At 41.4% G+C, this 26,457-nt stretch overlaps 1 long non-coding RNA gene across 1 annotated transcript in view; it reads left to right on the top strand.

Annotated features, from left to right (window-relative positions):
* The window catches only part of LOC129046674 (uncharacterized), a 162,139-nt gene extending 139,830 nt beyond the window's left edge, over positions 1–22,309 (top strand). Inside the window, exons 3-4 of the long non-coding RNA XR_008508329.1 lie at positions 154–287; positions 22,232–22,309. This is a non-coding gene — a long non-coding RNA (uncharacterized LOC129046674). The remainder of the gene's footprint in view (positions 1–153; positions 288–22,231) is intronic.
* The last annotated feature ends 4,148 nt before the right edge of the window (positions 22,310–26,457 follow it).

The raw sequence follows: 26,457 nt of genomic DNA, 5'->3' as shown, positions 1-26,457 counted from the left end.
TTTAAAATCGTTATTCATGGAAAGGAGCAATTAATATTAGTAAAATATGTTTTAGTAGCAAATGCTTTTAGAAGTTGTTCTTTTTCTAATAGGGTTTATAATTTAAGAATGGAATTCACTCATTTCCAATGTATCTTAAACCTTGTTTTGTAGATTACTGCAAATCCACTGAGGAAAAAAACCAAGGAGGCATCAGAAGAATATTGGTGACGAGAAGGATAAAAGCAGAAACCCAGCAACAGATACTTTGCCTGTTTGAGCGAGAGATTTGAAACTTTCCCCAGCTTGTGAGTAATATCAGATTTCCCCCTCCTTGCCCCCACCCTCCTACTGAGATCAAAAGACAATATTCCTGCCTCTTTGTAAGCACTGTGCCATCTGTACAGCTCCATTTGCAGCACCAAAGTCCGACTCACCCTCTGTTCCCCTACTTAGATGTATGATACTGTCTCTGCTGCCAGAGATCTGATGTGGTAGGAGCAGTTTCCTTATATGTGAGCCTAACAAATTGAAACCTGCACCCTGTGCTCAGTCCTAGCACAAACAGCTTTCCACAAAGTCAAACATCAAGATCACAGTCAGTGTTTTGAGGCAAAAAATGAGGAATGCGTGCTGATTTTTTTTACTGCCACAAGTGTAGTGGACAAAAATGCTGTTTATTAAATATTTGTAGCCTGATGGAGTTATCTATTCTCTTGATACACTGATAAAGGTAATATGTATAGGAAGCCACATGAAATGTTCTAATGGTGCCCTCTCTGTCACCATTCAAAGACCTGTTGAAACTGCAGCTGACTGAGGACCCACCAGGCCCTGGTGGTCTGGAGAACATTGCTTATCTTAGTGCAGCATGACAAATCCAAGCTTCCCATGGGTATTTCCAGCCCTGGTGGTAGTGCTGAGAGAGGACAGATGATGGCTCTCTCAAAAAGTTATGGGCCAAATCAGTTGAAGGAAAGAAATTTTAAAAGGAAGTAAAAATTGTGATTGACAACTGAGGAGAAACATTTCCTCAGATGGCCAAAAGTCAGAACTTAACATTTGGAAAAGGAATTCTCCTGTTTTTCTGAAGAAAATACCTGCAAGTAAAATTATTCAAACAAGATAGAAAAGAAAAAAAATTGAGACATGGATAAAAAACCCCAAAACAACTAAATTGAGGAAGTTCACAATCTGTATAACTTAGACATTAGAAATTTAAGAATTACAGGTGAAAAGGGATTGTTTCTAGAATAAACATTTCTGGTAGAAATAACTCAGGAATGATTTTATCTCTTTGGAATTAGCTTATTGTGGATAATATATTTAAAAGTATTTTTAATAATACAGAAAAGATGAAAAGGCTTAGAATTTTTTTTTTACTTTCATGTGGGAGTATTCAGACAGTATTTGGGTGAAACCACTAGTAGGTGAAAAACACTTTTCACTCCAAGCAGGAAGTCTGAATGTGGGCATTTCCAGTCTGCAGGTTTGGCCACCCTGCTCTTTTGGTGAATGTAGAGCATCTCTCCATGTTATGTAATGCCATTGGTCAGCTTTTTGTGTATATGTGATCCCTTTCTAATGTTTGGACTATTTGAGGACTTCCCATGACACTGCAGGCTCTCAGGTCAGCCATTCTCTTTGCCTCAGTGGTTTACTGTCTTGGTAAACCCACGCTATTTCTGATTTCAGGTTCTAGATTTTTCCCTTTGATGCTTCACAGAGGGAAGTTCAAAACCTTGAAACCTTTCTGTGCTGCATTTCTTCCTGCGATCTCTTTATCATGCTACAGGTTTTGTACCTGCTTGAATTACAGGGAATATATATCTACCTCTTGAAAAGTATCTCAAAAGAGTGGGTGTCAGTAAGACCAAGACATCCAGGTCACAGAAGTATGACCCTGTCTGAGATCTTGCAGTGGAGCTCCAAGTCTGTGGAACTCGTTGTGGAAGAATGAGGTTGTTAACTATCCCTGCATAGCAAAAATGGAGCAGTCTGTTGTTCTTTATAAAGGCTGAAGAGCCAGGCCACAAATATTCAGGAAATGCCTCTTGCCAGTAACAGCAACAGCTCTGAGCAGGTCTGGAGGTGGGCTCTAAGGAACTGCAGTACTCACACTGTGCCCAGCCAGGGTCTGCTCTGACTCAGCCCCCCTGAGCCAGGTCCTAAGCTCCACCAGCCCTCCCGTTGACAGAGCAGCACAGCCCTGCCTGCCGTGCTGTGGCCAGAAGCAGTGAGCTCTGCTGCAGCACTCTCCCAGGGGGACACTGAGGTCTCAATCCTGCAGGACCCAGAGCTGGCTCCTTCCAGACCCTCTCTTTTGAAACAGAGCTATCATGTAGGACACCACCATCAGTGGAGAGGACCACTCTTGTCCACCTCCAGCACCTGGCTCTGAGCCACCACACATACACACATTGTGGGATTGTCTTTATCTTAATGGCATTTTTAAAATGTGCCAACAGGACTTCCGAGCCTTCAGGATGCACTGAGTTTTATTTTCAATTCATTTCAAATGGAAAACTTAACTGTGTATTGTGCTTAAAGGAAACTTTTCTGTAAGCCAACAGCTGGCTTTTTTAAAATGTGACCCATATTTTTAGCCCAGAATCCCCTCTGAATCATTTTTTCTTGAATTTTGAGGTTTTACCTCCATTTAGATCTACCAACATCAGCAGTCCTCTCTGTTTCCCCAGGGAAAGGCAGAACAGGACCCAGCCTGTTCTCCTGAAGAAACAGAGCAGGAAGCCAGCGTGCTAAACTCTGATTATTTCTCTGGCTCGGTGTATTTCCTGAGAGATCTTGAAACAGAATCATATACACAAGTTATTTAGCTGGAGGTGAGCTATGAAGATGATAAAAAAAAAGAAAAAGAAAAAATATTGTGGAGGGAGTAGATGAAGATAGCACATGATGGCTTTTGTAACATCAGACTATAAAATGCTACTATCTTTTAGGATACATCTAGGTGTGTATTACAATCAGAAAACAAATTTCTGTGCTTTGTGCTGGTCTACTTGCTCTGAAAGAGAGTATTTGACAGCTTTTGCTTTGTGAATGGGCCTCTTGGCTTTTGGGTAGGATCCAGGCAGAGCAGTCACAGATCTGTCACCAGACAAGCCTACCCTTAGTCACTGTGATGTGACCACGGATGGGCATTTTTGGGAGTGCAAAACACACAGCTCTCTGTTAGATTTACTGGTTGTTGTGTGTGCGTGTGAATCCTTCAGAAGAGTAGCAGCTGAAAGGGTTTGATTCTCTTCCCATCAAAAATAAATTGCAAAAATTGTATTGATTTCAGTGCAGGAGGATTGGACCCTTAGCCTTGAAGAGGATATTTAATATATTCCATTACTAGCATCTTAATGGGATACAGCTATACCATGCTGCACACGGAGCTACATATGATACAGCTCCCTCAGGCTGCTCGACAATATGCTCTCCACTTCAGAGACTAGTACATAAATACAATTCACATGCTCTGTCTTTAGTCATGCCACAGTTTTGTCAACCACATCACATTTTTCTGCCTCAGGCTGCGGTGTGTGCTGTTAACACACGTCTTCGGACTCAGGTCAGAGAGTGCAGGGACAGCACTGCATTGCTTCTGTTTTCAGGGGACTTTCCTGTCTTTTCTTGTCATGCAATTAACTTGCCTCATTCCTATTTTGGCTTTTTTATTATTGTTATTTTTGCCTACCACACAACATCTATTTAATGTAAATACAATATAATTTGTAAAATTTGTTCTACTGTATTTTTCAAGTAGATGTAAAAAATGCTGAAGTGCAGGAAAAGACCTCTGTAGCATATGACTGTTCTGAGTAAGTGAAATCCACTAATTTTCTCAAATTGCCTCCAAGTCTTCTTTTCATGTTTTCTTCCAGAAGATTTTCAACCAGTGATTCCTTTGAATTGACTGAAAATTATCATAGGTTGATATCTTGATTAAGCTTTGAACTCTTGAAAATTAGCAAGGGAAAAACCTTTGGCCCACTTACAAAAATATTTTTCCCAGTCACAGAGCTGGTCAACAGTCTTGGAATTTCCATATGAAATTTCATCAAAATGGAGACAAAAGGGGAACAACCACCAATATCTCTTTTTGTACTTAACTAACACCAAACACCCTGCAGCTGGAGAGGCTGGATGGTGGATCACATCAGGGGTTCTTTGCTGCTCCCTATCTTCATGGGCAAAGTTTCTCCCAGGGTATTAGCATTATTCTGGGATTTCCTTCCCTCTCTCTCTCTGGACTGATTTTGCCATGGCCTAATGTACACAGCAATGAAGTAGATGAAAGCTGACCAAGGGCATACAGAAGGCAGTTCAGCTTTGCAGTAACTGCAAATCCCTCTTCCTTCATCCTTGTTGACTGACCCCACCCATTAGAAAAGCTTTTGTCTAAGAAAAGCAAAATCAACATAAGACTATGTGGATGGGTGGCTCGCTTTGTCTCCATCAGCAGCAGTAGCTGGATGAACAAAGAGACTGCTCAGCTTCCTGTACTTTCTGGATTCAAAATGGAGAATACCTTACAATAACAGTTACTTCTTTCCTCTTGGACACACTTCTTCATAGAGAAAATGTAGCTTAAAAAAATCACAATGTCTCTGTCTGGGTTTTTTTGTAAAAAATTAATGGCTTGCCTCTAATGTTTCTAATGCTTAAGCATTCATTGCCACCGTTGTAAATATTTAGAGCAAAAGAGAGTGAGAAATGTTAATCACAAAAGGGAGAAAGGGCTTATTTTGAGAAGTTTCTTTCTCCACTGGACATCAAAACAAAATGTGCAAGGCAAATTGGTCTTCAAAACATGCAGCTGAAAGGAACTCTGGCAGTAGGCAGGCACACACAGCCACATTCTGGCCTCCAAATATAGTTCATGTTGTACCATCCAGATGAAGATGATCACTGTATCATGACAGAGCTTCACTCTGGCCTTGTTTCTGTCCTTTCCTTGATGGCCATGGCCTGTTTGGGTGCACGGTGCAGTGGGACCAGAGCTCTGTGGGGAAGGGCAGGGCCCTGCCTGAGTCCCCAGCTCTGCCTCAGGCTGGGCAAAGGCACAAGAGGAATGTGGGACATTTTATCTCTTGTGGTGGGGTCAGCTTAATAGAGAGTGATTTCTGGAGTGGTGAATTTCTCCTGGATGATTTGAGGTATGTGTTCAGTCCCACCACTTTGCGTTCATTTAATCTGGTAAAAATAAACTGTAAGGGAGCCTAAGTTGCCCTTGGCAGCAAGTGAAATATGTGTTGGTCCTGTTAGCTGTGGTTCTGAGTTCTCAGTGGTATGAGAAGGAGAGCAGTAAGGAGGCTGGGGGGCTGGTGGACAATGCCTTCTGCATCAAAATCCAAGCAGCCATGGAAATGTAGTGCTGAGTTTAGCAACAGAAACAGGGGAATCATTAGCCTTGATGATAACTTGCATATTTCTTGTAGGCAGAGTAAGGAAACATTGGAACAGGCTGCCCAGAGAAGCAGTGGAGTCACCATTCCTGGAGGGATTTTAAAGACATGGGATCACAGTTTAGTAGTGTATTTGGCAGTGCTGGGTTAATGGTGATGATCTTAAAGGTCTCTTCCAAACTAAATGATTGTATGCAGCACATGACTTTGTGCTGCTCCTTTAGGGATGTGTTATTCCCAGGGAGGGAAGGGCTGGCCAACCGAGCTTCAGGAAACCAGTCCTAACCCTGATCCTGGGCTTTTCTGCAGCTGCTAGCCCCTGCAGGGGCAGACCTGACAGAGCTGGGACAGCCATGCCATTTACCTGTGGGCTGCTGGACTGCCTTAGGTGGCTACAGCCCTAGTGCTGTGGCCCTGCCTTGCTCTACCACGGCATGGCTACTTCGGGCCAGGCAACTGTGAGTGTCATCTTAATTCCCTTCATTGGTGACATGACCAAGGAAGCCTTTTAGACACCTTTGCTGTTACAAATCTCTTCCCTGGTGTAGAGGGAAAATGTCCTTATGTGAGTACTGGACAGCGCAGTGGGTCTTGTCTCTAAGCAATAGCATAAGTTCATTAAGTCCATGTTGTCCTGATTTCTCATTCCTCACAGATAGCTCAGCAAGAAGTGTAAGCCTCTCTTTCTGCTCTAGGCACTCTGTGGTCTGATTACAGCCATGCAGTACCACATCCCCCTCCCAGGGGACAGCTGATGGTACTGCAGCTATTAGTTCAAGCCCTGAAAGCTTTGGTTTGGGAAAAGGCACACAAAGACTTGCAAGAAACAAAGGGAAAAAAATACCACAAAATTCTGTGGAGTAAACAAGATCTGGTTTGCAGAGGCTGACTAGAGACAGCTTGGCAGAGGCACTTCCTAAAGTCACAAATTTTCTTTGCTGCCTCTGTGCCTGTTTCCTGAAGGACCTGAAGTGTTTTCATGGACTCCAGATGTAAGACAATAGGTCTTATAATTGAATACCCAAACCAAAAACATATCATAGCTACTAAATTGTATAGTTAACATCAAAAGTTAGTATTTTTACATCAAAAGTGTCATTTGGTTAGATGACCTCAGGTACAAACACACAGAACAGCCTCTTCTGCCAGGCAAGGCAGGTCTTAGAATCTTAATTATGGAGGTCTTCATGTTGGTTAGGTATCATGTGTGAGAAAGATAAAAGAAGTAATTTTTGTTTTGCTAAAATATGTTTATATTGGCATTTTTTAAACCCACAGATCTTTTGTGGAAACATTCCATTCTCGGTTTAGTCCCAGCAGTACAATGTTCATAAAACCCAGGGAGAAAAAAAAAGCACCCTAGTATACCATAAAAATTAAGTAGGATGTGGCATTTTATGTAAAACAGCAGGGTGGGGTAGGAAAAAACCCTGTACTAATTCTGAAAAGGGAGCAGTTGCTTGCTTGAGATGCCCTGATGAAACAATGGAAATTTTTGCATGAACAGCTGCTCACTGGTGTGAGCACAGGTTGCTGGATTTGGCCAGTCAGTACCAACTGAGCTTTGTTAAAAATAAGGCCCAGGTATAATTTTTAATATATCCCATGGGCACTCTTTCTTTTGATTTTATCAATGTGCAATTGAAAGGAAACTAATCTAGAAATAAAGAGACTGATGTGTCAGCCCTGATATCATATCCTGATATTAGTGCAGAGTTACATTTTGTGGCCCATGTTCAGTGCAGCCCTCGAGTGATCTGTTCCAATAAGGCAGATAACAGCCAGTAGGATGATTCACCCATCAAGCAATAATGAGCAGCCATTGCATCACCTTCTGTTGTTTATTGTACCCTCAGGCTTTCCAGAATACAGTTGCCTTGATAAAAAGATAAAAGAAAGGAACATAAAACTTGGGTGAAAGAAAAATCTTGTTTAACTGAATCTACTTCTTGTCTCCTCTTTCTCTGTTCTCTTTAAAGTTATTATTAATAGGGTTAGACTGTTTGATAGTGAGCAATGTTTGAATGAGATCCATTGCTTGTGGAGCAACACCTCTGAAGGCCCTTGGTGCTTTAGTCAATGAATAAATGAGACTTAAAGAATGTAGGATGGATTAGAGCCAAGTCCAGCCCAGGAGAGAGACAGGAACATTATGGACCAAAGTCTAAACACTTTGTTCCACATATTTGGATTGTCCGGAGGTCAGTAAGAACTCTGCCAGCATAAGAGACCCTGAGTAAAACCTGAGTGATCCCCAGAGGCTTTGAAGCTATAATAATGTTTATGTCTCAACCTCCTCTCAGAGTTCATAATGAGCATTAATTAAATATACCTCAGGGCTCCCTATGTAAGAGTAAAATACTCTTACTCCCACTAAAAAGAGAGAGGAAACCAGCCCTTGCACAGGAGGGCTTGAAGTTTCTTCTGGCTCTGGGTCTTATTTCAAAGGACTTTGAGTGGTCAGCTAGACATCAGATTTAGCTGTGACCACAAAGATTTAGTTGTGACGTTGATCCTGTGGCTCAATTTTCGGGAACTCCGACCTCTTCCAGCTCGCCATATCTTCAGGCAGAGATGTTGCTTAGAGATCCATATGCCAATATTCTATTTATCTTTAAGAACATGGGGTAAAGCAGTAATCTATTTAGTAGACAGTCAATGTAAATGATGTTTATGAAGATAGCTAGTGTACTTAATTTATGAGGTAGGCACCAAGTGTAAACTTAGTAATAAACACACCTAATTTGTTAGCCTCAAAGGTCACCAATATGAAGTCCTCTCAAGTCACCAAAGAAATTATTAAACAAATTCATTTAAGTAGTTAAAACAAATACATTGATCTGAATGTGAAACAAGGTGCCAGGCTTCACTCTGGGAGGGAGCACTGACAAAGTCTTTGTCACAGAAATGGCACTGGATGTGTCAGTGTGAACCACAGCATACAAAGAAATGATGATGTAGAAAGAAATTTATTGCCTGTGAGTGCTGAAATACTTACAGGAACAAACCTTGACCACTGCCATCATAGGGCCATTTGCTTAGATGTGGCCCATGTGCCTAGATAAGGTCTTCTGATGAAATGATACTTCAATTTCCTAGCAGCTGTTTCACAACCAGCACCCACAAGAACCTTGACAATGGTGAAAAATTGGAGGGTGAAGAGGGACTTACCGTACAATTACAAGTTACCATGGTTCATTCTCTGTTTTGCTGCTGCTGAACAGATTCCACATGTGACCATAATCTGCTCATGGGCATGCAAGAGGATTTCTGCTCCTTCTATCTCAGGTGGTAGCACTAGCAGAGTTCTCTGTTTAAGCTCACCGGTGGAGTTTAGGCCATGACCAGCACTCAGTGGCAGCTGAAGAAAGCAAAGAATAATGTTATGAATAATGTCTCTTTTAAAGAGCTACATGAGAGAATCAGCATAGAACTTTTTATCTCTAGAACATGCTCCTCTTGGGCTGTGAGTCCTGCAATACCATGCAAGTGTTTACATGCAGATCCCCCACACAATCTGCCTTGGAGACTAATGACCTAAAGCAAATCATCTGCACACTATGTGTGCAGGTTCCCTTCATATAGACCATATAGCTCCAAAAGCATATGAGTGTACACACTTGTAAGTGTTTCATGCTAATTCTCATATTTATTTCTTTGTATTAGTCCTAAAATTTTACAGAATTAAATCACTCTCCCTTTTCCCTAGACTAAATCAAATTTGCAGCACTTCTACTTTTCTGATGTTCTCATGGTTTCTCAAGGTTTTGTGTGGTACACTTAAAAGTAGTGTTTGGTTTATAAGTTGTGACATTTTCACTTTAGTTTTTTATATCTAGATTATGCTGTAAAATTTCACATTCATTGCTGTGTAAAGTAAAGGAAAAGTTATAAACTTTTGCCCCATGTCTGAGACAAGACTTTCCTTATGGCAAAGTGACGGTCAGGAGGAAGCTAGCCAGACAGTCTGAGTGATGACCTGTGGGGGGGTGATGGAAGCCCCTCTGGGACAATGCTTTTTCCTGCTTCTTGAAGTCCCTCCTATTTCCACATTGGCTTCTGCATCCGGTACTTTACCAGGATTCTCTTTCACATCAAAGCATCTCTCCCCGGGCTACACATGTAGGGGCACAGCCTTAGTTTCCATGGGAAATAGTTTTGTCCCAAAGGAAAGGGAAAGAAATGTTTGGTTTAAACATGCTTAACACTCCCCCTTCTGTATAAGGCACTCTGTTGTTGCACTTTCTCTGGTCCCTTGGGGTATCAACATGCTCTTTACCACACTTATGCTTATTTTCTTAGTTGAGGTGTTTAGAAGGGGCTGTGGGGAAATTTTGCTTTCATCCACATTGGTTAAATAAGCATCATCAGGCTGAAAGCTTGCTAAATCAATTGCACCAAATTATTTATTGTTGGTTTCACCCTTAGGATGAGTTGGTCCCAGTTCTACCATTTAAAAGAACTTCGTGATGTAGACGACGTGGAATTCGCATTTCTCTTCTAAAGTTATTAGAAATACAGAAGGAGCCAATGTATGGGTGATAAAACTGTTGCTTAGCTTAATGAACATATCCCTGAATTTATGTGCAGGGATCCATGAATTTTCCTGGAAGAGGAAGTCAAGGAGAAGTTTTTGATAGAGTTCAAGTCAGATATGAGCTGTCTACTCAATATTGATTTCACAATTTTGTTGAGAACTTTGTGCAACTTCAGTCAGCCCACAGAAGAAAAAGAAATCTTTGGAAATGAGACTGCTCTTGAGTTGTGTGCTCCTCTTGAGTAAACAAGCTACCAGCAAAAGTTGCAAGCTCCATGATAGCAGCTACAACATCTTAAGGTTGTTGATGTGATGAGGTTTGTAGCTCATAGTGATCTACAAAACAGATGGGCTTTTGAGTGCACAGTCCCTTTTCTAAGCTCAGCAAGAAGACAATAGCATGTTTCTGGTTTGACTGTGAGTGTGGCATCTCTCAAAACTACACAAGTGTTTGCTGGTAGCCATGACTGACACCAAGGAGGAAACACCCAATGCTTTCCATGGTCTGAACACACTAACCACACATGTTCCTCCTTATCCCAAATACTTACAAAACATGTAATTTGGTAGCCCAGTTACTCCCTTTCTGAAGTCTCCTGAATTTGTTTGTTTTTCAACTGTTGATGCCATTAGTTCCTCCCTTATTTCCCTCTGTTGGCATGCAATTTCTTTAGGTTGGTTGCTCATGCCTTCAGGCTTGCTGGGTTTCATTCCATGACAGGCTCTTTGATTTTGTCTCTGTTTGGGGGTGGGTAGGTTTTTTGGTTATTTGAAGCGCTTTGAATGCTGACTTTAATTACATTGCCTTGTAAGAGGCTCTTCTACAAGGGTTGCTGACTGCAAGGCCTCTGACTGGCTCAGGAGCCATGCTGCTGGGTGGAGAAAGTACCATGGAGCACATATAAGTGTTTTACAAAGACAGTAGCCACTGAAGTGCAAAACGGACAAATTGCCTTCAAGAATGTGAGACTTTGTGTTGTTTTGTTTGTTTTATTATATATGTATATATATATTTATTAGTACTAACAGAAACTAAAATGCTTACATCTACCATGGAAAAGTGCTAAATCTGGAAACAGATCTCTAGCATCTCACTCAGAAGTGTGGCATTTTTCTTAGCAACAGATTGTCAGGCAGGGCCCAGCAGAGTTAAGGATGTAGATGAATTGGAGACTGTCCAGAAGAAAGCAACAGGAATGATAAAAGCTTTATAAAACATGAGTGATGAGGAAATGTTAAAGAAACTGAGTTTGTTTAGTCTAGAGGAAAAAGACTATGGCTGAAAACGTATGAGTTTTTCAATATGTAAACAATTGCTTTAAAGAGGACAGCCATCATTTGTTCTCCATGGCCACTGTGAGAAGGATAAAAAAAACATCAACATCATTTGCAAGAAAAATAAGTGAAGCTATGGGAACTAGGTTTTGTCTGGATATTGAGCCCTTTCATTGGCCTATTCAAGAATGATTTGACCAACACCTTACAGGGTGGTTAAACCTTATTCTGACTCATGGGAAGGTATAAGAGAAAATGACTGCAGGAGATTCTTTCCAAGACTTCCAGCTTTATAAATTTATGAAGAAGGACTTTGAGGGGAAAAGACTTGAGCTGGGTGTAGTTGCTTTTTCTAACTGGTACCTCCAGTCATGCTGGTGTCATTTCAACAGAAAGAAATTAGGTCTTCCCCGTGTCAGCTTTTCTGGGAAGAGTTTTTAAAGCCATACAGCTACTCTGTTTAGCAGAAGCTCCCATTCTCTCCTCTTTGTCCATCCTCTTAACGTTCCTCCACAAGATGTAAAATACATCTTGGTCTCCTGCTTGAAGGATTTGGAGGAGCCTCATTCAGCTTCTCCCACTGGTTTTAAAGAAATCCCCAGTCTGCAATCACAACCAATCCAGTCTTTCCAGCAGGGAAAATGGTTCATGGTGCCATGGTGGGATAATACAGTTGCAAGTTGTAGGTATCACACCTCAGGCAAATTGTTCTGAGCCCTCAGTGCCACCCTGGGAAGTTTTCAATGCACATTCCTGTGGTGTTACAATATCAGGCTTGTCAGTGTGCACCAACCACCATTGTGTGGTCAGATTTGTAGCCCTCTTTGCAACAACAGAAGGAATGTGGTGTTTTCTGTGCCTGAGTAACAGTGGGATTAAAATCAGCTGGGGAAAGGTGCCTTCTGACCCAGCCAGTTGGTGGGTCAAGGGCAAGGTGGAGGAGCAGCTGAAAAAACCGAATGCTTTAGTAAGGGTTTTAAAACCATTAGAAAACATTTATGCAGCAGAGGAGGTTAACAGGAAACCTTTAGAAAATGTCTTACTGTGTTTTGTACCTTGTATTTTTCAGGGAATGATAATTCATTTATAATTAATTGCTAATGGATTTATTATTATCAATATTGATTTCACTTGACAAGGCAAGACATAAAGTTAACAAGTGTGAGGCATTGTGTGCAAAACATGAAATACCTCCAGGTTCATTGCCATGCCAAGTAGGTTGATCAAGAGCCAAGCTTGCAAAATGTGGCATCAGGGGACCCCTTACTGCCAGTCTGCCAGAGAGGACAAGAGTCCTGGAGGCAGAACTGCTATCAACAGAGGAGGCATAAGCAGGCAGCCGTGAGCAGGCCATTGGGGAGGTAGTATACTTCTGAGATTAAATCCTATGTGTCCTAAAAGAGACAACTTCTCTCTACAGTATCTTTCAACATTCTGTTAATTAAAAAAAAAAAGAGAGGACTAGGATAAATTTACAAAAATAAATAAATTAAAGAGAAAGTAACTTCTGCCAAAAAATGAACTTTCATGTTCAGCTTGAAACTAACTTCCCAGGAGTCAGCTTTCTCAGGGAATAGCCTGTTATCAGATAAAGGAAGGACTGAATAAGAAAGATAATTCCTTTGTTATGAACGTCATCCCCCTTTATCAGGACATTCTCCCCCAGCTTTTAATGCTCACTGAATTTCTTCTGATTTCTTAGCATCTTTATATTTTCCCACCTGTCTGTCAGCTCCTCTGAGGGTATTTTCCTTCTTGAAGCTAAACTGTGCAACACAACTAAGAGAAAGCAAACAGAAGTTTCTTCAATCACTCTCATTGCTTAAAAATTCATAATCATTTCTATAGCCAAAGGCAGAAAAGCTAATTATTTACTGTCCCAAGCAGTCTCAGCACCTCCTGGGAAAATGTGCTGTTGAGCCGGCTGTGCTGATGCATCTGCAGCTCCCATCGCTGGGGCCCAAATGTGCCAGCATCACCAGTGGGACTTCTTCAGCTTTGAACAGAGCTGCTGCAGCAGGCTAGCTATAAGGCAGAGGAGCTCAGCCACCAGGGACTGGGAAGACAGCAGCATCTAGCTTCTCTCTCTAGTGAACCTTCTGGCCATCTTCATATTGGCATTCACAGGAAAGTGAGCTATTTAGGAAAAGATTGTCATTTTTCTCCTTTCAAAGTGCAGCCCATTTAAGCTTGGTACATAGGATATAATGGAAAAGGAGCACCAGTAGAATTCTGGCTGATGCAAGCAAATACCTGTCCAAAATGATTCACTGAGTTGTGGCTTTGCCTTTCTGTTTATGTGTTTGTTTGCCTTTTATGGAAAGATGCCCAGCTCTGGTTACTGCTGTGAGAGATTTGGACTTGCTCTCTATCCCACATTATATTGCTGTCAGATTCCACTGGAAGATCATCTATACAGGCATCCTCTTCCTCATCCTTTTGAGGCAACTCTTTCCCTCTCTTTCTTATGTGTTTTCACAATCTGCCTCTAAACTGAGTTCTGATCCAACATTTGTGACTTCTTTGTAACATGTTCTGAACCAAAAAGACCTTTCCCTCAAAATCTCAAATTCTTTGAACTGCCCCATTCAAATTCCCAGCAGACTCCTCTTTCCTGTCCTTCTCTTGCTTTTTGCTGTCAACTGGAGTCGACTTGCTACATTTCTCTGTAAAGACTGAGGAGGATAAACCTGAATACACAGCTTTTACTGTGGTCTCACTGTGGGCTACCTCAGGCACTGTCTGCTGTTCTGCACTGGAACAAGAAAAATGGTCAGAGAGCTATAATATGCAGTAATTTACCTGATCTCTGGCAAGCTTTAATTACCATTGCTGATTAAAAAGACCTGGGAAGAAGTGTGGATGATGGGGATCTAGTAGAGGTGGACGGTCAGGGGTGATAGATCAGGCATGACATGATAGTACAGAGAGAATAATGTGCTGTCAGCACTGGAGCTGCATGTATCAGAACTAAGAGAAGCAGCAGATCTGAGACAGCAGTGGTGGGAACGGCTCTGCAAGGCAGAGAATGAATATGAGGGAACAAGATGTGAAATGGAGAAGAGGGCATTGGGATGGTAAACATATCTATGATTGGCAGGTGCAAAAAGGTAGACTCATTCCTTTTCACAGTGAATGTTGTGGAAGGGACTGTGCTATTCTTAACCCTTGGAACTAGATTAGGCTATTGTGATATGCATCATAAATCAACTAAGCATATATGTAGTCCCAGCCATGTTTCCAAGACAGCCAAACTTCTGCCAAGGACACCCCACAAAGGTGCTTGTGGATTCAAGCAAAAGGCAGAGTCTTCATTATGGTAATTCAGTCTAGACTTCAAGACATCCAAAGGGCTGCTCAGAACTCTGCCCTACTATTGCTCCACTGTGCCCTTTCCCACCTTGGCTGTGCCCAGCTCCTAGATGTCCCAGCTCTTCCTTCCATCAGGCTTTGGCTTCCTTTCGCAGCCCCATCTCAAGACTTTCTCTCCGTGCCCTGAGCACAGCAGCCACTCTGTCAAGGCCACTCTGTCTCCCGCCCTGCTTGTGAGGGACAGTGCCACCTCCTTCGAGCACCCATCTGGGGTACCTGGCTTGCACAGCTGGGGCTGAAGCCAGCCCAGCTCACCAGCTGTAGGGAAAACCTCTGGGTAGTTAAGCCTGCTACTGTTTCTGGCAGAATAATTATATACTGACATGTGCATGGGAAGTTTCTACCTTTTCACGTGTTTTCACTGAGAGAATTGAGCATTGTTTCCCAGGGTTACTATGAGCTAATAGACTGCAGGCATGGAGCAATGACAGGATTTTTCCCTTGTGAAGGCACAGGACTAGTGACTTTCCCCTACAAGGACAGGCCTATTCCCTTCTTCCCATGCTTTCACTCTCCCATCCACCCAGCACAACTTGATGTTGCATTGATTGAGTAAATTGTACAGAAGGATGCAAACATCTGGGTGTTGGCAAAGTGTCTCCCATATGGCCAACACTCTTGCTTCCTTCTTTTTCAAGATGAAAGGGTCCATTTTAAAGCCAGTTAAAAGAATATTAGAGAATTGATCCGAACACAACAAAGTGAATAGGCCGAGTTACATTTTCATCCTTTACTGCCCTCTATTGAGAATGGATACATCTGCAGAAAAAAATCTAAAACTGCAGTTAATAACAACAAAATTCAGCATAGAGTTTTATCTCCACAAAAAATCACTATTTTTAAAAGCCCATATGTTCAGTTCCAAACAAAGCTTATAATTTTGCTTTTTGATGTATTTGTTAATGCATTATTTTTAGGTTCCATACATGAAGGCAAAATCCTTCCCTGGGAAATGCTTACGGAGAGCCTGTTATATTAATAACCCAACTAATGACCAACCTGTTACAATAACCCAAAATAATCCATCTGGGACATGGTGATGCCAGGTAGAAGCTGCTTGGAGGGCTCCATGTACAATGTGTTCCACATGCATTATGGCAAAGGCCCTTCACTTTCCCCCTGACCTAATCAGCTCAAATGTCAGTGGATGAAAGGGCCATTAGCTATACTAGTCATGCTTGGAAACTAGAATGACGATGCATTTACCTAAAAAAAAGAACTCAGAAGAAAATGTGCCTCTTGACTTTAAAACCACTTTCTGGTAGAGTGATTCCTTTGCAGCATCATTCCTTCTTTGGCAGTATTTGTGGAAAAATGTAGAGGAACAGAATGAGTTATAGTGATGCTAGCAAAAAGAAGACAGAACAGATTATTATGTCCTGTATTTTTCTACTACTTTATCATCTGAAGAGCTCTAAAGGCTTACAAATACAAACATCAAAATTATTTGCAAAGTAATTACATGGAGGTAATCATCTGAAAAAGCAGAACGGACAAGCAAAGATTAAATTTGGTTTTGTTTTACATAAAGGGAAATTTGAGGAAAAAAAAATCAAATCTAAACTGTTTAGGTCTAAAGCCTGAAACTAGAATCCTCCATCTCCTCTTTTCCTTTCAAACAAAAAAATGTTCACAGGTGTGTAGCACTTTCAGCTATATAAAGGATGGCAGGGGATTCATATTGGTAAACGATATGACCTAACATTTTTTTGAGGTGAAAGTGTCCCACTGTGATTTCATCTTCATTGTGGAATTTAAGAGTGAAAAATTATGTGTTCTGGATAAAGCTGTGATGATTTGAAGATGAATTAGCAAGAAAATTCCACCTATTTTGGATGCTGATTCTAGATAAGAGTTGGAGAAGATTCACTTCTCTGGGCTTTCTTCATTTTCCCACTATTTTGATAGGTGCCCACTGATGTTTCAAGGTCCTCTTCTGCCAGTGACCCTAAGCTATGACAGGCTTCCCCCAGCCCAATTTACTTCTTCCTCCCTTGTATACAAAATGGTGTAATTTTTACAGAAGTTGTATTTTCTTAACTATCTTCTGCATCCCAGATCCATAAAATGACTGGCTTACATTCCAGAAACACTAGTCCTTCAGTGTAAATCTCAGCACCCTGAATGGGGAGCTGGGATCTTAAAAAACAAAGCCCTCTGCTCCTAGAGCTCTTATGGCATTTCATAAAAGCAATAATCCATCTTTTGCCAAGCAAGGATTCTCTCCCACAGACCATCTATGTGGTTTCCATCTGCACATTAATTGGAAACTGCTTGGGGTAAAAAAGTATTTATATGTTTCGAATTGCAGCTGTTCCCATGCTCTGGCAAGGTGCAAGGGAGCTCTTTTCCCACAGTCCAGCCCTCCAAGGAGGAACCACAGGCTGACTGCAGACCTGGAGCACTGAAACTCTGGGGCATTTGGGTGGTATCAGCTGGGCTGAGGTGGAGCCGTGTGCCAACGCTCACTACACAGAGCAGTGTGCCTGTTTGCTCTTGGGCAAAGGGCTCTCTGCTGGGCACACTCCTGCCTGCAAGTCTTCAGCAGTGTCTCCTTCTCTCTGCCAGCTGTGGTTGAAGGAACATGTATTGTTTCTGTCAGGTAAACATCTTTAATGATGACTTCCTTCGGGCACATAAGTCTTGAAACACCTGGGAGAAACCTAAAAGCACAGATGAGAACCCTCAGCACAAAAACTAAGCTGCAAAGCATCAGAGGCTGAGCAGATAGAGCACTTCTGTCTTACTCAGACTCTCTCTGGAAACTGGGACTTGCCCATACAGAAAATTACAGGGACCCTGAAGAACAAAAATGATAACAGGTAGATAGGCTTTGCATTGGTCTTACCTGGAATGGCCCAGCAGTGGCTTACACTCAATCAGTTTATCAAAACAGCTTTTCCCATGTGCAAGGGCTAACAGCTTTGGCAACATTCATCCTCAAGGAGCACTCACAGAGCAGATCTAAGGAAGATTTTACTCAAAAACTGCTGTGGTATCTCCTCACTTAGGAAATGATAGGCACAAAAAACTGGAGAAGGGGCTTAGATGGCCTGTATCCTAACTGGAAAACTGTTTTGCAGACTTGCTCTCTGTGCTGATCTTCCTTGCAAACTCATCTTGGTATCTGTAAAAAAAAAAAAAACCCAACATTTATAAAACATCAGAGCAAGTTTATCCATGACATGAAAAACATTCAATGTGTATTATTATAGCAATGGATCCAGATGGTGATCTACTGCAGCTTAGTAACCAGAAAGATTTTTACGCTGCTGTGAGATAAAAATTTTCCCAGGTCTGAAATCAGAGGAATTGACTGGCAGTCTCTCTGCATCAAATAAATAATGCGAAGAGACAAATGGAATATTAATTGTTATGATTAAAGGAGTCAGCAGGTTAATTTTAATATAATGTAAATTACATTAAATAATTCTTAATATTAAAAAATTCCAGGTTTTATGGAAGGGATGGTACATAGCTAAATGCTATGCATCAGTTTTCCATTGCTACAGGGATTTCACTGCAATGTACTTAAAGCCCCATCCTATGTTTCAGCAGGGCTGAAAGCCTGCTAGTGCTTTGAAGGGATGAAAGCAAATGAAATTGAATAGCAAACAAAAAAAGTCCAGACTTGATCAGTGATGATGAGAGAATTCCAACTGGGTCCACTGGGGAGCAATAATCAAGAATTAAGGTCTTGATTTTTTTTTAAGCTAACAAATGAAGCTTCTTTATTCTACTTAAATAGGATAAGAAAAGCCCTATTAAAGGAAGCTAACAGTTGTACTAATCTGCAAGCCACATCCCTATTGGCCCCAGCAGGTAAAAAAAGGAAAGACTTCTAAAAATGTTTAACAAAACCCACAGAAAATGAGAAGAGCAAGAGATAACTCTAAAATGTGCAACTTTGTTTCTGTGGAAGAAGAAAAAGGTCTGTTTTCATAACTGAGTGAAGAGGCAGGAGCATGAGGTGCAGCTCTCATCCTTTGCACTCCAGCCTCCGGAGTTTACAGTCTGCAGGCTGGCTGCAGAGGGGCTCTTGCCAGGTGTATGAAGGTGGCCTGGGGCTCAGGGTTTTGCCCTTTTTTTTTTCCTTTGGTTTTGACTGAGGATTTGATCCCCCCAGGCACCTGCCTTACCAGGATTACTTGCATTTCTGGCATGACTGATCTCAGCAGGTGGCTCTATGAGGGCAGCATGCCCATTCCTGGGCAAGCTGAAATATTGGCCCTCTCTGCTGTCACATTGGCAGCCTTTAATGCATGCTCATCTCCATATAAGTATTGCTTAGGCTCCAGATTTGGCCAGTTTTGAGATTACTGTGCCATCTGTAATCTGTACCCTCTCCTGAATCTCTGGCTGGCTCGCTGGCTAAGGGGATCTTTCAGCACTCCTGCTGTATCTCCTCCATGCCCATGTGCTCCTGGTGGCACCATTCAGTGTCACTGACTTGACTATAGCTGACAGGGAGAGCAATAGCTGTGAAGATGTGTCAACATCCCTGGCTGCCAACATGTGGAGGCAGCCTGAATGCATGCCCAGGACTCCTCGGGAATTAAGATGTGGCTTCTAAATCTTGTGGCTGTCTCTGCACAGCCCTGGTGACCTGTGCTGGCTGGATTAGTGACAGAGTAAGGCTGTGGGGACACTTTCCCAGGGCTGGTGGACTAATCTCTCAGCAGGGGAGGAAAGAGAGGAATAGCACGAGCAAGATAAGAGAGAAGATCCCTTGGCAAATGTGTAGCAATAAGTTAGGAAGGAACCATTGCTCTGAGAATTGAGGACATCATGACCTCATTAGTCTAAGACACAGAAAAGACAGGGGGTGGCATGGGGTGTGCAGGGACGAAGGATAAAACTTGACCCCATTGTAGAATTACATAAAACAATACTTGAACCAGAGTCTTACTTTAGTCTTTTTTTTATATGGACCAAGCCCAGCTGTGAATTGATAACCAAAATACAATTTTGTCCTCATCTCAAGTCAGTGTTTAAATGCACATGATGAGGAAGAACTCTCAGTAGGACCCTGAGCTCATTAAGAAGAGAAGGCTCAAGGGGAATCTTCCCAATCTGTAGAAATACTGAGTGAGGGAGAATAAAGAACCCAAAACCTGAAATACAAGTACTGAAATACGGTAAATCCAATTTATACTTAAAATAAAACATATTTACTATGAAAGTGGTCAATCACAGGAACAGGTTGCTCAGAGAAGTTGTGGAATCACCATTTCTGGAGGTATTCCAAACCCAACTCCACGCAGCTTTTTGCAAAGTGCTCCAGCTGACCCAGCTTTGAGCAGAGGGATTGGACTAGATGGGCTCTATAGAACCCTTCCAGCCATTTTTTCCCCTTTATATCCCCAATCTCATCATGGATTCAAATTGCACCCTCTTGATGAGACCAGTACAACTCTTCAACTCCTGCTCCACAAACACATGTGAGATACCCCATGGAGATGCATGTTTTTACATGAAGTTCACAAATCCTCCATGTCTTAGACTTTTAGGTAAATATTTGCCCCTAAAATTTCAAGCTATAAAGTGCTTCCAGACTTGCTATCAATGATTGCATTAAACAGAGCAGCAATGGCTAAAACGAGGGGTCTTTCAATGAGCCTTGGAACTTCCAGCTCCTGCACACAAACCCCATTAGTGCAGAATTGTGACACAAAATAATGAAGTAATTTATCCAGGCTAAAATAGGTCAGAGTTTTGACAGTGATTTCAGTGAAAGTGTGGTGAGGTCCTTTGGGTTTGGCTATTTTTTTCAAAGAACCAAACCTGATTCCTAGTACAAGGAAGCATGCCCAAGTTACATGGCTCTATATTTTAAATAGAACTTCTTTTTAATAACCTGGATTTAATGTGTTTTACAATATATTTATTATCTCACACTGTGATATTTTGTAACTTAGATTTTCAGCTAACGAGTAGCTCATCTAATGAAAATAATGATTTTTTCATGCTGTACTACATGGAAACTTAAAGTATTTCAATTAAACAAACCACCTCATTAGTGTGCCTTGATAACATAGTTGAGTTTTCTTTGATATGGTCAGAAATATCTAGCATGCTTTTGGGATGCAATCAAACTCTCCAATAAACTTGTTGCTAAAGACAGCTGCTAGCACCATGTATTTCTTGAGCAGTCAAATGACCTAGTTTAGAAGTGTTTGAAGCCATTTTATGCTCTGGAAGGAGAACAAATTAACCTTGTTTAACAAGTAGTTTTCAATTTGTGTTCAAGCACTCTTCTGCACTCTACCATCTCTGGAGCAGTAGCATGGCCTTATTTCATCCTTCCTCTTACATCTCCTATATACTTAATGCTACAGCTTTGGAAATCACCTCTCATCTGCTGCATGGACCCTGGGAGGGGGTAGTGTTATTGCACTCAAAATGCATTTGAAGCCTAAGTCCTGTTATCTGAGGTCTGTTTCAGTTTTTTTGTACTTTATGAAGAGCTAAAAGAAAATCAGGGTCATTGTTACTTTTCCCTCAGATTTATTTTGCCTGTTCCTTTTAAAGGCTTGTTCAATTGGATATTGCCAAGATAGCAGAGAACTCTGCAGCAAACCCCCAGCTTTTGGTTGAGACAAGACCAAACTGATCTTTTTTGCAGAAGATTTCTGTGGCTGAAGCTATTTCCATTGGGATGTGGGGTCAGAGCTGTGGCTATTATAAATCAACGTATCTCTGTCCAGGGAGCTGTTTTTTATCAGATGGGGACCTGGATTCACATTTCCATAGTTACTCTGAGAATGAGCATTTCTGGATAATATTCTTTCTATAAGGCTAGTGTACATTGAAGTTACAGTGAGTTGCTGCCTTTTAGGCTACTCCCTTGAAAAGGGAGTATTCCCTTGAAAAACTTTGTTCAGATTTGGATCTCATTATAGGCAAAATGATTTGCAGAAAATATCTCTGATTTTTGAAAGTAATTAGCTACTCTCTCATCAGCTGCAGTAAACCACACATTTAACACTAGATAGCTTCACCATTTCCAAGCAGTCACTATAAAGGAAAAGCAGAGAAAGGCATTTAGTTCATGTGCCAGCTCACCTGTACTAACCTTTCCTGTCACGCTACTCTTTTGTCAGTTCTTTCAAATAGGACATAAGTGTGGCTTTTTATCACTGTGAAAACCACATTAAGCAACAACCAAGCAAGCTTTTCACACACAAAATTTAACTGGTGCACTGTTACATTTGGGAAGCTACATGGTATCTCCCCATCTACATTCTTTCTCCCTCAGCAGCAAAACTAAAGTGTACCTTGTTAGTTTTCTATTCCAGTTAATTTTGATGACCTCTGTTCTCAGCAGATAAGGTCTTCATCCTGCTGCAAAGAAATATTTACAGCCAACTCTCCTCCACCTTTGCCTGCCTGTTATAAATCCTAAATTCTAAGATTAATGTAAATTGGCAGTGTCCCTTTAATCAAAATTTAATGCTTGTCTTCAATCTCCTCAAAGCACTTAAAATCTAGCTGCCTTAGAAGGGAGAGAATCATTAGCGCTGCTGTCCTCCGCTTCCCAGCAAGCAGGAGGTTTGACCATGGGGTGTTACAAAAACGGGGATGTTGTGTTGCCCTCCACAGAGCCCTATTTGGGATCAGCCTGTTCAACTTCTGCTCTTTTTGCTGCTCACAGGGAAGAGGGTGCACAGCAATCAGAAAATCTGCACAAGAAGAAGATGAAGCCAGCACTTCATTCAGAAGTTCAGAGCAGGCCCTTCTTGGCACCTGCCATCTCTGTGCAGACAGGTACTAAAATTCACATCTAACAGTGTCAGAAATACTGCATTCAGCTGTCTCAGCTTCTGTCACAGGCATATCTGCTGATCAGCCAGTTAGTCTGGGATTTTCATAGGAGATTGGTTTCCATTGAGTCATTCTGATTCCTGGACCTGTGAGAAGCCAGGCTTGCAGCTTGGCAGCCAAGTGCTTAGAAATCTGGCTGTGAGCCCCTCTGAAAGTCTGGCCTTAAATCTGCAAATATGCAACTCGGAAGCCACCGGAAGGAGCAGCCAGTCTGATGCCAAGCATAAGCCAAGTTCATCACAGCTTCATGAAAAAATAATATCTTCTGGGTTTTTTTGTGATGCACAGCAAAGTACAGTGTTGCAGAAATATTTTGTAGGCAGCTTTTTGTATAGTAACCTGCTGCTCTGCAGGCATGGCTACCTAACATTGGTCCAGGCATTTCTTTCAGCCTAGTGTCACATCTTGTGTTCTGTCAGTGTGATGCTTTATGATTTAATATGCTACATTGTTTGCTTCTCAAGCCATTTAATTTTTCTTCCAATTTTCCTTCAATTGAGGTGAATTTGCATTATTTCTGTGTTACAAAACCTCATAAATACAGAGGTTTATGGGTACCTCTAGGCCTTAATTGTTTCTTGCTGAATACCAATAAAAATGTATCTGGACAGATACATATTTTAATGTGTCCCTAATTATTAATGTACAGTTAAGATTGTACCTAGCAAGGAATATCCAAAGCCCCATGTGCACATATTTACTTGCTTGCTTTCCCTCTGCTTCTTTCCCTTTTGCATCTAAAGTGTGTAGAATTGTTCTGGGCTTTTACCTTTGGAGAATTTGGTTTAATCTGACTTACACTGTAAGCAAAATTGAGTTGCAGAAGATCATTCTAATTATTGGAAGTATTTGCCTAATCTTTAGCATGTTATAGCCTGGCCATTACCATTTACAGTACATTACAGTTTTAGCTTTTAAAATATGTTCACAGCTGGGCAGTGCCTTGATAGCTCCTCCAGTGAAATCTGGTGTGAGGGGAGTGTAGGCTGCATACAATAAATACAGCATGACAGTCTAAAGGGCAGGAGACTTGGTCCAGTGAATGTGCAGTAGATCATTGTTTGAAGGTGAATGATTTTACATGTAACTAGCTATTCAGAACACACATCCAAAGGGATTTTTACCTTCATGTCTTCTTGAAGAATGAAGGCACTTATGGAGAAGTAGGGAAAGGAGACACAGGGAGAAGATAGGAGGCAGCTCATTCATAGACTTAGCATAAAGATATGGATGCACTTAACTGAAGAAGGAAGGAATGATGCTTTCTTCTCTCTTCATATGATGAAAATAAAAAGTGATCGGGATAGATTTTTGTTATCCTCTGGGCATTAAAAGCTTAAATGCAAAATGCATGACTTATTATATCTAGCCAAACCTTAGGGGTAAATAGGCAGTATGGGGAATTAGTTGTTGTTAATTGGACTTCTGAGCTGAATTCCCAGGGTGCTGCACTGCCAGCATATCCCTTTTGTTTTAATATTGAAACAGGGAGAAGCCAATTCTATGATGGATTCATTCCACTATAGAACAGCAGAGCACGCTAAATCATCTTCTTCAAAAGAAGCTGCATTTGTTGAATGTAAATATTTTAGGGTTAATTTCTGCATGTACTGTGTAAGGTATTTGTTTCTCCATTGAGCATTTTGAAACTGTAAAGTAAATCTTCAAGTAGCATAAATTGCCTAATTGTTCTCTAATATTTGAAGATATGAATTGCTGTTCCTTAAGCTATTGTATTTAGGTCACATTTTCTATGTAGTTTGGGGCAGTCAATTCTGCTGCTGGTGAGTTGACCTCTTCTGAATTCCACGGCAGTGAGTGTGCTTTCATTGATACTAACAAAACATGCAATCTCAAAAATCATATTTCATATTGTTTTGTCAACACTATACACAGTGTTCCTCCTTTAGGAAGTTTTAACAATAATCACAAGAAAAGCCCCAAAACCCAAAGATATCTCACAGATTCAGGAGATCCAGAAAAAATAGTCTTTGCATCAGGCTTTTGTTGTCTAGCAGCCAGTCCAGTCTCACATGCTGAAAAAATTGATAAAGTACAAATCCCCAGAGCCAAGCAGAGGCCACAGGTCACACCTCCTTCAGCAGCCTGTTGTAGTTGATGCTCCTTGCACAGCTAATTTTCACTGGTATAATCCAAAAGGTAACTGAGAAAAACAGGCTTCTATTGCATGTTTGACTTGGTAAAACATCATGGAGAAATGTTCCTAGTACTCCTGAAGTGCTCAGAAGAAAAAACTGGGAGATGTTTGTATGAATTATAAACTCCTCAGAGAACTTAAGCAGCAAAACCTTCCTGTACTGTTAATATATCTTTAAATCATTAGGACAAATATCATTTTTTTAGAAGGTACCTTAATGCATTATTGACCTTTCTTCATTCTTTATCTCTCCCCCTCATCCCTTATAGTCAACATTTGCCATAGTAGGTAGCTCTACCTATTTTAAAGAACAAAGCAACAGAAAAATGTCCAAAATTCCAGATCACTCTGATGCTTAACCTCTCACTCAGTGGTTTGGTCTCAGTCAATTCAAAGGAGTTTTATTGTTTATTAGACTTAGATAGAAATAGAATCTATCCTATACCTTTCTTACCTGTTCATGGGATCCATGTCAATTTATGGATCCCATGTCAATTTATGGATGGTTTTGAATAATTTCTCGTGGAAAGGGGCAGCTACACAGGGCAGCTAGTATTTGGTGTTCACTACTCTCCCAAAACTTGCACAGATAAAGAATTGTACTTTAATTCTCTTTACAGAGTACCTAAAATTTTATTAAATAGTAACATCAATTACATTTCTTTTAGAACAGGGAAGGCTGGACTTAAACCACTTAGGGCTAGTATTTAGGGAACTAGATTATTAAGGTATTTGGGAGGTAACACTGAGTGACCTGCAGACATACATTAAAGATCTCCAAAATCATGGTCACCACCACCAGTGCCCACATGGCTGATTACGCTGCCCTTAATTAAGTGATTGACCTAAGTCTGCCACAGGAAACTGGCAGTGAGAATGCTTTTCCCCTTTGATCCTGGGCACAGGCACATCCTCCCTCTAAGGCAGGGAAAATTCGGCCGTGCCCCTCGCCTTGGGTGGCTGCTCTTGGGGGAAGGAGCAGTGTGAGGTGATGATCCCAAGCAGCTCTGGAGACATTTCCAGTGTGAGTCTTCCCAGAGATGTGAGATGCCTACAGCATAGTACACACTGCTGGGGAAAGATTGCCTCTGTGTCCTTGTTGCCTGGATGGTCAGAAGGCTTAGATGTGAGAAGCAGACAGGGTTTAGCTTTATTTGGCACAAAGGGTGAAATGCAGTTTTCACAGCCTGGAAGAGCTGTGCAGAGCCCCTTTATTTTTCCATTGCTCTGTGTGGAAGATGCATAGCCCTTCTTATCATAGCTTATCACAGCTGCACCAGGAGAACTGACACAGGGGATGTTGCAGGCCAGGGACCCTGACTTCAGCCTGGGGGCTGATGAAAAGCAAACGTGAGCTGTCACCATGAAGAATTCACATCTCAGCTGCTTGTGCTGCCCACGGGCTCAGTACCTTCCTCTGTCTTAAACACTTTCCACAGGGGAGGGGGAGTGCACACAAAGCCTGTTTAATTAGGTGTTGTATAGGAAGGATGAACTCTTTCCCAAGTGAGATGGAGGATTGCATGTCTCCTCCAGATGGTGAAAGTCTTTTTTTTCCTTTAAGGCAGGAGAAAATAAGCAGGTGTGAGTATGGGACCTACCTGTATTGGTTTTAATCGGCAACTTTAGGCAAACTTAGTGTTCTCATCAGAAAAGGGGAAAAATAAACAGCTGAGCACTGTGATTCATTTACACTTCAAATATACTTTGAGTTGGTTATTCCTCAATTAATCAAATAACTGGTGTATCCCTAAAGTAGTATAAAGTGACACACTGTGTGAAATCAATTTTCCCTTCCAAAATCATTAAATTCAGTAGCCTGTGACTACATCCCTGCTAATTCTAGTACCGGTCCTTTCATCCTCCATTAACTTTGGCACGCCTAACAGGCTGTCAAA

This window comes from Molothrus ater, chromosome 4 (genome assembly GCF_012460135.2).
Source record: "Molothrus ater isolate BHLD 08-10-18 breed brown headed cowbird chromosome 4, BPBGC_Mater_1.1, whole genome shotgun sequence".
Taxonomy (NCBI): Eukaryota; Metazoa; Chordata; class Aves; order Passeriformes; family Icteridae; genus Molothrus; species Molothrus ater.
Note: the sequence above shows the minus strand (reverse complement) of the source record. Positions and strands in the feature narration are given on the sequence as shown.